General features: G+C 35.7%; 1 long non-coding RNA gene across 2 annotated transcripts in view; it reads left to right on the top strand.

The window, feature by feature from the left end:
* The window catches only part of LOC107153440, a 158,321-nt gene extending 153,017 nt beyond the window's left edge, over window positions 1–5,304 (top strand). For both annotated transcript variants that reach the window (XR_001504912.2, XR_007347107.1), the window contains one exon: window positions 3,226–5,304. This is a non-coding gene — a long non-coding RNA (uncharacterized LOC107153440). The remainder of the gene's footprint in view (window positions 1–3,225) is intronic.
* Window positions 5,305–6,687: the final 1,383 nt, after the last annotated feature.

Genomic DNA, 6,687 nt, shown 5'->3' with positions numbered 1-6,687 from the left:
TATATATATATATATATATATATATATATATATATATATATATATAACCTTATACAAGAGAGGCAATTCTATCATATATTAAGCAATATAGGACATAAACATGACATTTATTCCAGTGCACTAATCAATTTTATCACTCACATGGCAGTGATGCAAATTTTAAACATGTATGACTATATGATTATAACTTTATATGTTAAATTAAGCAGGCCAAATTGCATTATGAAAACATCCAGCAAAGTTAGGACTGAAATTCAAAAATCTGAGGAATATTCTTCAGAAGGAACAAAGACTGAGGAGACTTAGTATGAAATATTTCATCCCCAGTTTCAAACTTTTTGGAAATATCCTGAATTAATTTATACTCTACTAGTGATAAATCAATGACCCAGAGAAGGAATGTCCAACTGAGAAATGACAGATGACCTGTTGGTGGCCATTAGGGTATGTCTCAAATATTTTTATGTGTACCTGTTTAAAAAAAATGGCTGCTTATGTTTCATTTTCCTATGTTAGTGGTACTATCTTATATCTGTACCAAGCCTAAGCTATTGTAAAGAATGTTTTAAAGAATAGGTAGGGTTAATATGTAAGAATATAACAATGAAAACGAAACAAAATTCTGTCTCTTATCTGTGTATTTTCTTAGGTGACTCTTCCATTCTGTATTTGAAGCAATGTCTGTGTTGAATCTCTTCTTCTTTCTGCCTCCACTTTTATCACTTTAGTCTAAGTTAGTGATTTTTTTGAACACGGTGCAGAGTAACAAACTCACTTCATAGCACAATCTTGTATTTGCATGTGCATGGTTATATGCATAAGAAACTGAAAAAAATGTTATGAAATGTACACTGTGGATCATATTTTTTATTGTGCATGATTCTATTTCATTGATATTACTGATCAAGAGGTCTAAAATGACTGCATAAGCCCAATGGATTGTGAACCATAGTTTGAGAAAACGTGTTCTAAGACAGGATCACCCTTTACCTAGATAACTGCAATAACCTATCAAGTGGTCTTTCTTCTGTTTTTCCATCTTTGATCTGTTGTATCTTGAAGCAAGAAGGATCTCAAAAGATAAATCAAATCATGTCACTCCTCTATTCAAAGCCTTCAGTGGCTTCTTGTGCTTACAATAAAATCTAAACTCCTCACTACCACATACATGATCTGACTTTTGACCTTCTCTTCAAATTCATTTCATACCATCTCTCCCTTCCTCAGTATGCTCTGGCTCCACACAGCTTGTTTCAGTTCTTCTAGGACAAAAGATCCTTGCCTGCCTGAGTACAAGTTGCTCCCTCTTCCAGGAACACTTTTTCCTCAACTTCTCATGGTGGGGTGCTGCTTGTCCTTTGATTTTTGCCTCATTTTCCCTACACAGAATTCTTTCATGACCACCCTGGTTTAGGTAGGTCATCCTTTTTTTAAAAAAATTGATTTCAGTCCATTGTTGAAATACTTATCACACTTGGGAAGATGAGGAAAAAATATAGCAGCTAGAAAGCTTTGCTTTCAAGTAACAGGTAAGATGGTGGTGGGAGGAGCGATAGCAGGAATGCAGTCTTCTGAGGCTGGTCCGTGTTCATCTTAGGATCAAGAACTTGAACCTTGCAAATGTAACTTTATGTGCTGTATCTTGCCTATAATTACTGCATTTTCATTTTTGTTTCGTATTGAATCATATTAATTTTCAAAATTCTACATGTCTCTACTTTGCTAAGAAAGATGAAGGAAAGAAAGGGTTTGGTTACACATAGGCCAACAATTTAGAAAGACTGCCAGGATCCAGAATTCGTGGTGACAACAGTAATCAAAGTGGCAGAACCCTACAGAAACACAGTGGTCAGGGGAAAGAGTCAGAGGCTGCTGGTAAGGCCAGTTCCCACCAGTTGGGGGTTCTTTTTAAGATCTCTTCTTGACTCAAAACTTAATTAGAGGGTTTTATGTGGTGTTTCCATTCTTCAACCATCCATTCTCCAGCCCTGGAGATCCTTCCTGACACAGAGATCCTGGGTAACTTTGTATACGGGCAGTACTGTTGAAAGGCCTGAAGACTCCTTTGTTCTAGGGACATAAAGTCCTTATTTCTGCTCCACAGTTTGGGGTATACTGGCAGATATTTGCATACCCCATCACCAGCAGCCAGATGGAGGGTGGAAACACAAGATATACCTGCTCTTGTGTTCAGGTGGGATTTGGAATCAGTCAAATCTGTCAGAGACTAGGAGTGAATACCCTAGGAGAGGATTTGGAATAGTCATTTGGATTCCAAGGACCTGGTGCTTACAAGGAAAGCCACATGGCCTCTGGACTCTCCCTCTGCTTTTGCTAGCCTCCCTTCCTGAGGGAAGGGAGGTTGCCCTCTTGTTCTTGCAGGAAAGTAAGCTGGTGTTGAGTACCTAGAAGGTTCTGGGCATGCTCTACGGCATATGCACATGGTGAAGACACATTTAGCAGGCCCTAAGGCGTGATCTAAGGGTACTTAAATATTTATATTCATTTAATATAGCCCGGTTTGCACTCCCAGCCTGGCCTTTTTTCACAATTTTGTGTTTATGCTTTTTCAGCCCAGCACTAGGGAAATATTGTCCCAAAGCAATGACATGAATATACGTGTAGTATAGGTGCTGTTCCCAACAGTGCCTGTCTTTCTGGTTCCCTACAATTCATCAAAAAAAGATTTGTTTTTACTATTTTACTCGTTCTGTTTTTTTCCCGGAGGCTTAACCTTGAAGAGTTTACTATGGTTTACACATGAAGTGAAGTATGGTATGGGCCGTTTTTAAGGGACTAATTGTTCTCATAGGAGGAGTCAATTTCAAGAATGAGGAAAAACTATCCATCCCTAGGGTTCTTGCTTCCAACCTGCTACCTCATAATTTAATTGCTTCAATTTAGAATAACATTCAGCTGTTCCAATGTCAGCCACTGACTTTCCACAAGCAACAAAAAATAAGGAAGATATGGCATTAACCAAGGAAGATGCCATAGGTTAAAGGAACATGGAGAGCTGACCTCTAATATCTCTGGAGAGGTGGAACAAACCCAAACCCAGTTTATTTCTGGGACTCAGATGTTTTCAATCACAATTTATTAAAAACAAAATGAACTGGCTATGTTGGGGTTAGGGTTTAAGCTATTATCTAAATCCTAATTGATTTTGGTTTGTGAGATTCTGGAATAGTAGGCTTTCTAACTTTTCTTTTTCTTTTTCCTAAGGAATATCTTATTGTGGAACAATGTAGCAGATGGATAAGAAATATAGGAAACTCCTGGGAGTTCACCAGCATTTATGGTATTGTGAAAATGTGACAGTAAGAGCAGTCACAAAAAAACAGCAGGTCATGGCCTGCAGAGATGGCCAACTCAGAAATTTGACTGTTTCATGTGTTTAGATGTTATAATTTAATTTAACACAGATGCTGAGCCAACTTATGCTCTAATGATAATATATTTGATATGTTCAACTTTGTTGTAATCAAAATTCAATTTCTTGTGGAATTAAATAATTGAAATATGTTGTGGCATTTATTATCCCCAAATGACAAAAATCAAACAGACAACCAAGTGGCACCAGCTTCAAATGAATGCAAAGTGGACTGGGGCCAAAGATGAAGAAGGCCGAATGGCAAATAGAAGCCCTACCAGGAGATTGAGATTGGAGGGTTTGTGTTTAAGACCATGATCCTCTGCAGTGAGACAGCTCTGTCCACAGGCTTTGGAAGAATAAATTGTGTTCAGTTTTGCAAGATCAATTTTTATGATCCATGCTTTAAACCAGATGTAAGAAGCACTTAAGTCGAAGAGAATAGCTCTGTGGGTTTGTGAATGTTGAGTAGAATCCCCAAATTTCATATTATCTAATGACCATTATTGATCTCTATTGACCATTATTGGTTTCTAGTGACCATTATTTGTCACTAGATAATACGAAAAAGGCCATCAGAGGGCTTTTGTGGGAATGAACTTGAAGAAGCAGAATTCTATATGATGGATGAACACCATACATCTTAATTTTATAAAGACCCAAAGATATTTAAAATAGCCTATCCTTTGTCTTGACAAGCATGTTAGTTTTGAGACCACCTACTCTGAGTTTTGATTTGGGATAGTCGTTGTACTCAAGTATCCTAAGACTATAACAAGAACAGAAGTCTTAATGAAAATATTCATATGTGCTTATCATTAAAGAATTTCAGTAGTGATATAACATCCTTATAAAAGGAAATGGCATATTTTTAATTTTACATCCCATGTCTAAGAGCGCAACTTGAAATCTAAAACAGAATAGTGATAGATGCTGCTGAAGTATCTCAGAAGCACTGAGAGATAAACAAAAAAGTTAAATTTGTAATAAAATCTCATTAATCATATGTAACTGGGGCTTCAGAAAAATGAGTCATCAAATCTTTGGAAACTTTGAGGATGTTTACTAAGACTTTAAAGTTGGACATATTCCAATTGAAAATGTTATTCGCAAGTAAAAAGGGATTTTTTTTTTCTTTTTGTCAGAGATGCACTGAACATAGTTAAACTATTTAATCTAGACTATTTGCTAGGTGATTTTTAGGTAACCATAGTGACCACATCTAAAGGATTTGTAAAAAGTGTCTATTGTAGCAGTTGATTGCACCCTATTGACCCAAAAGCATTAATTTGTATTAGTGAGTAGAAAATGAAAGGAGGTTGTGTAACAGAACAAATAATCTAGGGGTAAATGTGGGAAGACATAAGCATATACGTGCACACATAGTCTAACCTCTCAGTGTGGCAGTCGGCTCAATGTTCCCACCTCCACTGCAGCTCACAGGTAGGGGCTCATGCACTGTATTAGGAGTAGGCTAATACAAAGGCTAGGGCTACTTATGTCTTCATGCATTGTAAAGTGCAGTTGTATTGCTTCTAGTAATTTGATCAATAGAGGCATTCAAAATCTATAATGTTCATTCTACAATACATGTTTTGATCAAATTGGTTTTTAATTAAATTTAGAAAACAACTAAAATCTCCATTCTATTATATTAAAAAACAAGAAATTTAACTAGACATCTGGCTGTTAAATGTCATGTAGAGAAAGCATTTAAGTAATTAGTTTGTTTTTCAATTTTTTTAATTTCAATGTTTGCTATCTTTAGAGTCAAAGTAGATTAAGAATTAGTCATGATAACAATTTCTTTGATTTATGAAGAAAGTGTGACTCAAAATAATGATCTATCCAGTGTGTAAAAAGGTAATTACTTTCATGTCAGAAATAGTTTTACATCATCTCTGCACTTGGTCTTGAGTTGTCATATATAAAATTAAAAACATCATAATGTACTATGTACATATAATTAAAATGTTATAATAAAATTTAAAGTTAAACATAATCATTAATATTATCATTTTTCCTTTCTTTTTTTCTTATGGCAGCATTTCAGCTCACAATTTATCTATTTTTAATATTTTTTTAGTTGTTGATAGATCTTTATTTATATGCGGAACAGAGACTCAATATCTCACACATGCCAGCCAAGTGTGCTACTGCTGAGCCACAGCCACAGCCCTCACAATTTAGCTTCTTATGATTATTGTTGTTCTTTCTAAAATAGTGAATTAAAAATACATTATTCTGCACAACTTTGAACATAGAATGAACTCAATTTTCAGGTGTTTCCAGGCTTCAGGAAGGTACCTGTTTCTTGTTTCCCTACTCTTACCTTCTCAACAATCCCTGTAATCAAAGGAACACAGATAATGCTCTGAGACACGCCAGTGGCAGAGGAGTGGAAGACAAAGGACATGAAAGAAACAAAGTGCAAAGCCATCCACTTGGCCAACGTGTGGGATCTGAACTGCAGTCCACAAAGAGTATGTTGAGTAGAGTGTGGTTTCCAAATTTTGCCTGTGAATAATAAATGCTAAGTTTTGTAATTTTAATGGAAATCAGAAGAAAACGCTGAGCAAACAATCCCAGGCACCAATTTTTTTTTCTTCTAATAGTATTTAAACAACAACAACAACAAATAATGGTATACACTTATTAGGTGCTTACTCAAAGTCCTCAGCTGGATCCTGAGGTTTGTGTGTACTCATAAAGATGAAACAGAAATAGGTTAATTTTCAGGAGCTTAGAGTGCGGTAGAGATGAGAAGACATTCAAATAAATAATCATCAGGCAAATGTTGGTTAGGTGCACAACAATTTTTATGTCCTACATTCACTCTTAAGGTTGTTAACATTGGTCTTGTGTTCGCATCTACTTCCTAAATTAGACTACATTCTCCTTGAAGGTAGAAACTATCTCATTCATTTTTACATCTCCTCAGTCTTGTGTAGTTCTTGTAGGGAATCAGGAAATGTTTTTTTATAGTTATTAACACATATTAATTGTATAAATTAATGGGTTCACCACAATATGTACATAGGTGCATTTAACATGACTCCCTTCAGGGAAGGCCCTTTTCTCCCTTCTATTGCAGGATCCCTTCCCTTTTCCTTAAAGTCTCTCTTCTACTTTAAGGTTATATTTTTTTTTCCTTTTTCTCTCTTTCTTAGTTTCCATATGTGCTAGAAAACATGAAACTTGTCTTTCTGTGTTTGGCTTATTTCACTTAACATGATGTTTTCTGGTTCCATTCATTTTCCAGGAGATTTCATTCTTCTTTATGGCTCAATTGTGTATATATACCATATTTTCTT

Source organism: Marmota marmota, unplaced genomic scaffold (assembly GCF_001458135.2).
Source record: "Marmota marmota marmota unplaced genomic scaffold, marMar, whole genome shotgun sequence".
Lineage (NCBI taxonomy): Eukaryota > Metazoa > Chordata > Mammalia > Rodentia > Sciuridae > Marmota > Marmota marmota.
Note: the sequence above shows the minus strand (reverse complement) of the source record. Positions and strands in the feature narration are given on the sequence as shown.